The 11,893-nt window shown below is 42.2% G+C and overlaps 1 long non-coding RNA gene across 1 annotated transcript; it reads left to right on the top strand.

Moving 5' to 3' along the window:
• The first annotated feature begins 2,112 nt into the window (after positions 1–2,112).
• Positions 2,113–7,297, top strand: LOC149464777 (uncharacterized). Its single transcript, XR_016312311.1, has 4 exons — positions 2,113–2,212; positions 3,110–3,209; positions 3,590–3,750; positions 7,028–7,297. It is a non-coding gene; the product is annotated as an uncharacterized LOC149464777 (long non-coding RNA).
• Positions 7,298–11,893: the final 4,596 nt, after the last annotated feature.

The raw sequence follows: 11,893 nt of genomic DNA, 5'->3' as shown, positions 1-11,893 counted from the left end.
TAATTTTTCATTTATGTTGACTGGATGGGAGGTACAGGAGAGTCCATTTACACCTGGCCACCCATAGAGCTGACAGGGGTCTGCCTGTGTCCACAGAAACTGCAAGGGCACGGATGTGACCGGTCACAAACTGAAACATTATTACTCCTGCAGGTCACAAAAAAGTAATGCTAAGGCTCCTTTCACACAGAGAAAAGTCTACTGCGATCTGTGAGCAGATACCCTGCTGATCGGAGCCAAACGGTTTGAAAGGTGCCTTATTAGGGGTGTTTATTTTTTTTAACTGCTGGAGATTTAATGTGTTTCAGTGCAGTAGTTGCCACAAATCTGCAGCTTTTCTCCTGTGCTTTAAGGAAATGTTTTTCATTTGTTGTCATTTTATGCGTGTTAGTACTTGTTTTATTGGTTGAGATATATAGTTACACTCAGGTCCATAAATATTGGGACATCGACACAATTCTAACATTTTTGGCTCTATACACCACCACAATGGATTTGAAATTAAACAAACAAGATGTGCTTTAACTGCAGACTGTCAGCTTTAATTTGAGGGTATGTACATCCAAATCAGGTGAACGGTGTAGGAATTAAAACAGTTTGCATATGTGCCTCCCACTTGTTAAGGGACCAAAAGTAATGGGACAGAATAATAATCATAAATCAAACTTTCACTTTTTAATACTTGGTTGCAAATCCTTTGCAGTAAATTACAGCCTGAAGTCTGGAACGCATAGACATCACCAGACGCTGGGTTTCATCCCTGGTGATGCTCTGCCAGGCCTCTACTGCAACTGTCTTCAGTTCCTGCTTGTTCTTGGGGCATTTTCCCTTCAGTTTTGTCTTCAGCAAGTGAAATGCATGCTCAATCGGATTCAGGTCAGGTGATTGACTTGGCCATTGCATAACATTCCACTTCTTTCCCTTAAAAAACTCTTTGGTTGCTTTTGCAGTATGCTTTGGGTCATTGTCCATCTGCACTGTGAAGTGGCGTCCAATGAGTTGTGAAGCATTTGGCTGAATATGAGCAGATAATATTCCCGAAACACTTCAGAATTCATCCTGCTGCTTTTGTCAGCAGTCACATCATCAATAAATACAAGAGAACCAGTTCCATTGGCAGCCATACATGCCCACGCCATGACACTACCACCACCATGCTTCACTGATGAGGTGGTATGCTTAGGATCATGAGCAGTTCCTTTCCTTCTCCATACTCTTCTCTTCCCATCACTCTGGTACAAGTTGATCTTGGTCTCATCTGTCCATAGGATGTTGTTCCAGAACTGTGAAGGCTTTTTTAGATGTCGTTTGGCAAACTCTAATCTGGCCTTCCTGTTTTTGAGGCTCACCAATGGTTATTGCAGTGAACCCTCTGTATTCACTCTGGTGAAGTCTTCTCTTGATTGTTGACTTTGACACACATACACCTACCTCCTGGAGAGTGTTCTTGATCTGGCCAACTGTTGTGAAGGGTGTTTTCTTCACCAGGGAAAGAATTCTTCGGTCATCCTCCACAGTTGTTTTCCGTGGTCTTCCGGGTCTTTTGGTGCTCCTGAGCTCACCGGTGCGTTCCTTCTTTTTAAGAATGTTCCAAACAGTTGTTTTGGCCACGCCTAATGTTTTTGCTATCTCTCTGATGGGTTTGTTTTGTTTTTTCAGCCTAATGATGGCTTGCTTTACTGATAGTGACAGCTCTTTGTATCTCATCTTGAGAGTTGACAGCAACAGATTCCAAATGCAAATAGCACACTTGAAATGAACTCTGGACCTTTTATCTGCTCATTGTAATTGGGATAATGAGGGAATAACACACACCTGGCCATGGAACAGCTGAGAAGCCAATTGTCCCATTACTTTTGGTCCCTTAACAAGTGGGAGGCACATATGAAAACTGTTGTCATTCCTACACCGTTCACCTGATTTGGATGTAAATACCCTCAAATTAAAGCTGACAGTCTGCAGTTAAAGCACATTGTACAGCAGACTGCAATGCACCTTGTTAGTTTCATTTCAAATCCATTCTGGTGGTGTATAGAGCCAAAAATGTTAGAATTGTGTCGATGTCCCAATATTTATGGACCTGACTGTATAGCAATACAGCGTTTATGTGTGTTTTTCATGTTCTACTTCTTCCCAGGTACATTTATCGCCTCTGTCCATTTAACCGTGTAACACAGAAGCCGAAGGTTGGAGGATCAGAGACTAATTTGGGGTGAGTTTGTGATATTTCTGGTTTTGTAAGCTCAGAAATGATGATTTTTACTACTGTGAGGATGCCCCAAACCTGCCAGCAGTAAGCCTTCTATACAAAAGTGAAAACAATGGAGTCCAATGGCATTGATATTTGTATGCATGTTTTGAGTAAGAAACAAATGTGAAAGTACCTAAAGTAAAAAAAACAAACAAATTGTGTTGGAACACAATTCCTATCCACAAGCTCACCCTCTTTAGGGCTCATTCACACCATCGACATTATTCACACAGTTTACTTGTATTACTTCAAAGGATAAGCTGCTCTTTGTGAAAAAAAAAAAAAAAAAAAAGAAAAGAAAAAGGAAAGTTTTTGAAGGTAAAAATGTTTTTTAATTTTTTTTTTTTTTGTGCAGCCTGGGTGCAATATTAGGCTCCTGCAGAATGTCAGTGTTGCTATCACCACGTACTGGGAGGAGCAGTGAACTACCTAGAGCACTCAACAGTGCCGTGGTTGAGGACTATAAGCCGTGAGCTGCAAAAGCTGTTGGTACTTGTTTTCCCGTTCACAAAATTCTGTGAATGGATGACACGGCTGGGTGGACGGAGCGCCGCAAGGCCGTGTTTATTTAAAATGGGAGGTGTGGGGAGAAGATCAGCAGCATGCTGACACAATGAGGATTGGGGGGGGGGTCCTTGTTGCTGCTGCAAAAGTAACTTGTTACATGTTACACCTTGAATACGGGTATAACACGTAACGTTACAAAAGGTGAACTTGTCCTTTAATAAAATTTCACAAAATAACATTTCATTCAGTGCATTGGTGTGAACCGGACTCACAGGAAATGGGCAAATAGGCTCCTGAGCACCTTCTAGTAAATGTGATTTTTCTTTTTTTGTTATGACTTCATATTCACAGCATCTGGAACACCTGGGCCGGACCAGAAAATGACAGATGTAGTGCCATGAAGTACAACCAGGGCACAGGCTGTTGGCAGGGTCCCAACCGGTCCACATGGGTGAGTGTCACTAGGGATGACCGATGGGAATAACATGTTGGATTGAGGGGCATTGCCTGCTGTGACCAAAGTGCAGGGTATGGCTTCATTACAGGATAACGAGACACCTAGAAGGTCACATACACCATATATCTTATGCCTACTCTGCACAGCTATGTAACAGCATTGCAGTCACTTTATAAATACAGCCACATAGCAGTTTTGTAGTCTCCATAAAAGTGTATCTGTACACATACAGCCACGTGGAAGGATTGTACTCGGAATCTTTGGGAACGTGTGAGGAGGCGTGTTTCCCCCTGTATGTTGCACCGTAGCAATCGTGATGAGATGTTTGATCAGACTAAGACATGCAAATGCCGTCATTTTTCTCCCTTCTGCAGGTGAAATTGTTCTGTGGTAAAGAAACAGTCGTCTCATCCACGTCGGAGCCAAATCGTTGTGAATACCTCATGGAATTCTACACTCCGGCCTCCTGTCAGCAGCCCGCTGGGATTCCCCAACCAGAGGAACATGACGAACTGTGACCTCATCAGTCCTATAGGTGCCGTACTGTTCTGAGTGGGAGTGTGAGCGGGGAAAAAGTGTTTTAGGCTCAATACCCACAATAAAATGGTATATGTTGGTTGTAGTGCAGTGCATTGCAGTCTGCTGTACAATGTAAGGGTGTGCCATTCATAATCCATACACCCCAATGCGCTGCACATAGAGCAGGTATATTAGAAAAAACGCATTGGCGGAAGGTCCTTATTTTCATGTAGGTAAACGTCCCTGCTGTTTTGGTCCTGCGGCACTTGTATTTTTCTTGGTCTTGAATTAATTGGCAAATACAGTATCTCCCAGAAGTGAGTACACCCCTCACATTTTTGTAAATATTTTATTCTATCTTTTCATGTGACAACACTGCAGAAATTACACTTTGCTACAATGTGACGTAGTCAGTGTACAGCTTGTATAACATGTAAATTTGCTGTCCACTCAAAATAACTCAACACACCGCCATTAATGTCTAAATCGCTGGCAACAAAAGTGAGTCCACCCCTAAGTGACAAGGTCCAATTAGCCATTTTCCCTCCCCAGTGTCATGTGACTGGTTAGTGTTACAAGGTCTCAGGTGTGAATGGGGAGCAGGTGTGTTACATTTGGTGTTATCACCCTCACTCTCTCATACTGGTCACTGGAAGTTTCAACATGGCACCTCATGGCAAAGAACTCTCTGAGGATCTGAAAAAAAGAATTGTTGCTCCACATAAAGATGGTCTAGGCTATAAGAAGATTACAAACATAAATCACGTGATAGTGCCACTTCAAATCTCATAAATGTACAAACGCATAAATATATAAGTCCAATATGAATAATTCAGTGATGCAACATACACATGCAATGTGCAATTGGTGCTCAATCGTGTAAGTGCCAACACACTTTTCCACTCCAGCTGCGTGTGTATGTGTATGTTGCATAACTGAATTATTCATATTGGACTTATATATTTATGCGTTTGTACATTTATGAGATTTGAAGTGGCACTATCACGTGATTTATGTTTCTTTATTCCAATATTATTTTCTAGCACTTGTGTGGAGCACTAAGATGATTTGGTCACTTTAAGATGTGTCATATTTTTCATATTTCATATGTTTTCATTTTTTTATTTTTTTTTCCATGTTTTCAATATCATTATTTCACATGTAGATGTGTTTGGCTTTTTTAGCCCATGTAGCAATATTTATAGTGATTTAGTTTATTAGCGCTGCACTATTGTTTAATATTTATTCTGCACTGGTTGGGTATCAGTTTGAGTGTAAGCAGCTGATAGGGTTTGGGGTCCATTACAGCGCAGGAGGAATTTTTTTTATCAAACCATTGTCTAGGCTATAAGAAGATTGCCAAGACCCTGAAACTGAGCTGCAGCATGGTGGCCAAGACCATACAGCGGTTTAACAGGACAGATTCCACTCCGAACAGGCCTCGCCATGGTCAACCAAAGAGGTTGAGTGCACATGCTCAGCGTCATATCAAGATGTTGTCTTTGAGAAATAGATGTATGAGTGCTGCCAGCATTGCTGCAGAGGTTGAATGGGAAGGGGGGTCAGCCAGTCAGTGCTCAGACCATACGCCGCACACTGCATCAAATTGGTCTGCATGGCTGTCATCCCAGAAGAAAGCCTCTTCTAAAGATGATGCACAAGAAAGCCTGCAAACAGTTTGCTGAAGACAAGCAGACCAAGGACATGGATTATTGGAACCACATCCTGTGGTCTGATGACACCAAGATCAACTGATTTGGTTCAGGTGTGTACTGTGACACACTGAAGCAGAGCATGATCCCCTCCCTTTGGAGTCTGGGCCGCAGGGCAGTATTCCAGCATACCGACCCCAAACACCGCTCCAAGACGACCACTGCCTTGCTAAAGAAGCTGAGGGCAAAGGTGATGGACTGGCCAAGCATGTCTCCGGACCTAAACCCTATTGAGCATCTGTGGGGCATCCTCAAACGGAAGGTGGAGGAACGCAAGATCTCTAACATCCACCAGCTTTGTGATGTCGTCACGGAGGAGTGGAAGAGGACTCCAGTGGCAACCTGTGAACCTGTGAAGCTCTGGTGAACTCCATACCCAAGAGGGTTAAGGCAGTGCTGGATAATAATGGTGTCCACACAAAGTATTGATACTTTGGGCCCAATTTGGACCTTGTCATTTAGGGGTGGACTCACTTTTGTTGCCATCTGTTTAGACATTAATGGCTGTGTGTTGAGTTATTCTGAGGGGACAGCAAATTTACATGTTATACAAGCTGTACACTCACTACGCCACGTTGTAGAAAAGTGTCGTTTCTTCAGTGTTGTCACATGAAAAGATAGAATCAAATATTTACAGAAATGTGAGGGGTGTACTCACTTCTGTGAGGTACTGTATATATCCTTAACTTCCCCCTCTGTGGAGAACAGGGTGGCAGCAGGACCGTTTTACAGCTGCTGCAAAGCTTAGTGCGCTGTGTTCAGAGAATTCAGTGATAGTATTGTACCCAGTGTAGGCGCAGACTCTCCCAGAATTACACACTCCGTGGTCATTTTTGTGGTTTTAATACGAACGCTAATAATAAGAGCTTTAGTAAAATTAATGCAAGGCTAAGACTCATTTTTTCTAAACAATAGAAAAAAAGTTTGTTTTGATATTACTGAAATAGGTCGACTCATCCTTTTTAAGCGTTTTACTTGGCTCTTAATTTTTGTTTTCATTTCTTAATTATTAACAAGAGAATGGTAGATTAGTTAGAAATGTTTACAATGTTGTCAGAAAAATATTTCCTTTTCCTCCCACAGAGGCTGATACAGAATGGTCAGCTTAAGCCGGACACACATGGGTCAAATTCCCAACACATTTTCTTTTAAAAATCATAACAATGAATTTTGTTCGAATTTCGTACCATTAGTGGGTCGCAGCAACGGCTGATTTTCATGCGGCCATCACATTTGAGTGATAAGCGTGTTAGAATTTGTTTGAAAAACTAACACATTTCTAATCAAAGATGGGATTGTGCGAGAAATATAATAAAAAAAGATATGAGCTGTGAAAGAAAAGAAAAATTCTTTTCTGTAGCCACATGAGGTGAAATTGAAGGCTTAATTGAATTTCAAAATCAATGGTTACACCATCAGATTACAAAATGCACAAAATTTTTTAACAAAATTTGTTCGGAATTCGACCCATGTATGGCCTGCATTACACGCCAACCTTCACATAACAGTCAGCGCTTTTGCCTTTAACATGTCCTCCTACAATTCATTCAGTTTGTTCATTCTTTTTCTGTTTTCCAACAGATGAAGCGCAAGACTCCATGTCACTACCTGGGAGCCATGAATGCTGTGACCGGTGGGATGAAGCCCCGTGACCTCTTGTGACTTCAGAATCCCCATCCTCCTTCCCTCCTGATCACTGCAGTAAAAGTCACCGGCAACCAATAGACACATTCCATCCATCCATCCATCCATCCATCCTGCATTGCTGCTCTCTGCACCTTCACATTGTACGTAGTCATGATTTCTGTGTGCAGTGCTTTAATTGTATTAAATTTAGACCTTTCCCACTGGCTGCTGTAGTTTTTCTTTAGGGTTTGTGGTGAACAAACAAAATGCTATTCACGTAGGCTACAATAGACTTGCTCAGTATCTAAACGATTTGTTATTGATCATCCTTAATTTTGATGTAAATCTGTTAAAATGCTGTAGTGACTCCCCCTGGCTAGAAAAGGAAAAACCTCCAGCACAGGGGTGGGCTGATATTACCCCAGGGTGGATCCATGGGCGCTGTGGAGGGTTACAGTGACGAAGGGCACCTAGCACTTTAGTATTTTATAGTATTCTGCTCTGGCTCACAAGGGAGAGAAAATTAGGGATTCAGATACCTCCAGCAACATGGGTTCGAAACTTCATCACACTCCTGCTCCACCCAAGGGAGTATCAGGATTCTCAGAGGGCAAACCCCAATCTTCCTCCTTCTTTTCCTGGCTCTTCAGCTTGGGTACTGTATGCTCCTTGACCTGGCAAGGCAGCTGGAGGATTTTCCTAGTGGTTTAACCATGGGGAACATAAATATTTATAACCTAGTATTGCTGCAGCTCCCTTGTTTATTGCCCTAAGCGCCAGTGATTGCTAGTAGCAGCAGCCAGGAACAGCAACACAGCTTAGAAGAGAGCCAAGTAAAGAATATTGATCAACCTGGCAGAACTATGTTTATGGCAGGGTGGCTACAATGGACAATTTGAAATGAGTAGATCCGTTATCAGAAAAAAAAATACATGATTAGAGTTAAAGGATAAGTTCACCTTTAAACAATAAAACTCTTTTTTGCAGGTAAAAAAAAATGTGCATTTATTATTATATTTTGTTTTTTTTACTTTGGAGCCTAGAAAGCATTGTACTCGCGATCAGCAGATATGGGTGCCATGCAGGGCTCCTGTAGACCTGTCAGTGTATGTGTGTGTTCCTACCTCACAGGCAAGATAATACTGACAGGAAGAGACAAAAAACTACCACAGTGCTCAACAGCTCCGTGGTAGTTCATTGAGAACTACAAGCCCACAGCCGCAAAGGCTATCCAGACTTGTAGTTTTCCATTCACAGAATTCTGTAAATGAATGACGTGGCCAGGCAGGTGGAGCCCCACACGGCTGCGTTTTTAAAAAAATAGAAACAGCTATCGGGGGAATCTGCTCGCTGTGACTAGATGCAGCAGAGAGGGCACCGGGAACTCGCCATCCTTACTGGAGCTGTTGTATTCCCAGCCTTGCTAATGGCATTTTTATGTGGCTGACCAATAGAGAAGGGGGTAGGATGAGATCCATGTTTTCCCACGCACATTTCTTTGCAGGTAAAAAAATGTGCATTCATTTATTTTTATTTTTTTTAGGAGCCTGTAAAACATTGCACCCCGTGATCAGCAGATCACAGGTGCAGTCTCAGGCTCCTGCAGGTTGTCATTGTATCTGTCTGCCTCGTATGGACAGGCAGTTACACGATGACAGGAAGACTCAATGAACTGCCTAGAGCACTCACTAGCACCCTGGTAGTTCAAGAACTACAAGCCATCAGACGCAAAGACTGTTGATACTTGTAGTTCATTCATTTACATTCTGACCACACGGCTGCATTCTTTTCAAATTGTGACAGCAGGCGCTGAGAGAAGATCCCTGGCCCGCTGTCAGGGGTAAGGGGGGAAGGGGGGGGGGGGGATTGGCGACCCTAAAGTGTGTGGAACTTATAACAAACCTTTAAGTTGCATAAAACCTTTCCTGCCAATATGTCTGGACCTGATTGGCATATTGCCTCTTTATTGTCTGCTCTGTATAAGAAGTGCCAATATACTGTATGTGCTATACTCAGATTTGGGCAAGAAGAGGAGATTACTGTATAAATCTGCTTTTATGGGTCAGTCCACCTAAAATGGATATTTTAATTATGGGTGGTGATTAGTAAATGGTGACCCCTCATATCTTAGGAATTCACAGTCTTCTCCGTAAAATTCTTGGCTATTATAAAGCACTAAAAGAGCCTCACAGTTTCTACCACTGTGCTGTGTGTTGCTGTTGGGCTTTGCTGACTGGACCCCCACCCATATCTTTGGGTTCCTTAACCCCTTCACGCCTAAGGGTAAAACAAATCTAAATGCCTAAGCACAATTCTGCAACGTTGACATGTGTTAGTAAAACCGTACATATCATCACAACTACTTTGTACATCCAGGTGGATTATACCGCGTTTTTTTCAGGACAAATTGGGCTTTCATTTGGTGGTAAATGGTAATGGATAGCTCCTAATTTTTTTTTTATTATTAAAGGAAAACTGGGCCAAAATAGTAAAAAAAATTGTTTTTTTTTATTTAACTGTGTGTTTCTTGTTACGACCATAAACTACCACCAAAGAACAACCCAAAATAAATTCTCCAGTTCTTGACGATCGCAGCGATACCATCTATGTGTATGTTATTTGTTGTTTGTACCCGTAGTACAGCCCAGAAACAATAGTACGCATTTTGTTTTTGTCTTTTTTTTTTTTTTTACACAAAACACACTGTTACTGACATTAACACTACCTGACACTAATTTTTTTTAAATCCTGACCTTTGACCCTGACCTTGACCTTTGACCCTGACCTTGACTCAAACACTAACCTTGGTACTGAACTAGATCAAACCTTGATCTAGGTATTTTTCTTTATTTTTTATTTTAATTTTTAATATTTATTAATTTATCTTTTTTTTTTTTTTTTTTTTTTTTACAAACTTTTTTTTATCTCTCTATGTCAGGAGTTCGAGAGATACAATGTATCTCTCTTCTCCATTCATAGAGAGAGAGAAAACAAGGGGGCCGGGCTGCACAGTGACTGATCACTGTGATAGCCAATCAGAGGCTATCACAGCGATCACGTGACCCGGATTCGGGAGTCCTGGGTCCTGATCGTTAGAACGGGACCCGGGGCTCTCAGTGACACCGCGGTCTCGGTGCTGGGAGCGCGCCGAGCGGCGCGCTCCCAGCACAAAGACAGGTACGCAAATATGCGGCCCCACGGAAAAAAGCCCAGGTCCGTGAGGCCGCATATTTGTGTTACGTCGGCGTCAAGGGGTTAACCTCCCCGGCGGTATGATTATTTCAGATTTTTGGTGCTGAAAGCGGTACCATTATTTTGCATGGAAATATGTAGTTTTTTTTATTGTAGGCTGTAATTTTTAGGAATAACTCGCTGAAATCTGTCCGAACAAGAGTCTATTAAACATCCCGGGTATGATAAAATTTGAAACACGAAATCATAAATTATAATTTAATAAATAATCATAAAAAATAATAATATAATAATACATTTAATTCAATAATATAATCAAACCGAAAACACTGAAATTTGAAATATAGCGCCAAGTTCGCACATCGCTGAACAAAGTCACAGAATCGTTTTCAGTGTCTGATGACGAATTTTCCCCACGAATCATTATCACTCAATTCTGCCAGTGGTTCTGATTTACTATCGCTGTTCTCTAGCCAGTCTAAAACCGCTTTTGACCTAAAGGGACGCTTTTTGGACGCCATGGACGTTTCTCAGTTTCCAGGCAGAAAGAACAGTAAAAATGCAGGCAGGGCACAGAACAAAGCACTCGGGACAAAATGTATGTGAAATGGGTTGAAACAGCAATGTTTTACTTTGAAAAAAATGAAATTTTTTAAAATTTTCAAATTTCCCACCGCTGCCCGTACGTCCCGACGTCACGGATCGGAAGCCGGATGCCGGCATCGGCCGGACGAGATGGCCGGGGACGCTGCAGGGGACACATCGCGGGAGCGAAGGACAAGGTAAGCTCTGCAGGGACTCCCTATGCAGCGCCGCATGGTAAGCCTGAGTGTAGCTCGTGGTTACCGCTTTTGTCACTGACATTTTACCCCGAGCTACACTCGGGAATACCGCCAGGGAGGGTAAAGTGATATTAAAGGCAGATTAAGAAAAATAAATGTGTCATACTTACCTGCTGTGTGCATTGGTTTTACACATAACAGCCCTGATCCTCCTCTTCTCGGGTCCCCCGCCAGGGCTTCTGGCCCCTCCCTCCTGACGGGGGCCCCCAGAGCAAGTAGCTTGCTATGAGGGCACTCGAGCAGGCTCACTCCTGAGCTGCTGCTGTGTGTGACCAATTACACACACACACACACACAGCATGGCTTGGCTCCATTCCTGGTATGAGGGGGGGCTCAGGTAAGTGGGGGCTGCTGTACACAAGTTTGTTTTTAACTTCATGTATTCAAGGTAAAAAACGTTGAGCCTTTACAACCACTTTAACCACTTGCCCTCCAGAGGATCCCCCCCCCCTGACCAGGCCCTGTTTTGCGATATGGCGCTGTGTTAATTTAACTAACAATTGCGCAGTCATGCAACGCTGCACTCAAATGAAACTTGTCCTCTTTTCCCACAAATAGAGCTTTCTTTCTGTGGTATTTGATCGCCTGTGCTTTTTTATTTTTTAAAGAAAATAATATTTTTGACGTTTTGCTTTTAAACATTTCTTTTTTTCTTTCTTTCTTTCTTTCTTTCTTTCTTTCTTTCTTTCTTTCTTTCTTTCTTCTTCTTTCTTTCTTCTTTTTTTCTTTCTTTCTTCTTTCTTTCTTTCTTCTTCTTTCTTTCTTTCTTTTCTTTCTTTCTTTCTTT

Source organism: Staurois parvus, unplaced genomic scaffold (assembly GCF_062004578.1).
Source record: "Staurois parvus isolate SC_StPar_1 unplaced genomic scaffold, SC_StPar_1.0 ptg000147l, whole genome shotgun sequence".
Classification (NCBI taxonomy): domain Eukaryota; kingdom Metazoa; phylum Chordata; class Amphibia; order Anura; family Ranidae; genus Staurois; species Staurois parvus.
This window is presented reverse-complemented; position numbering and strand designations above follow the sequence as displayed.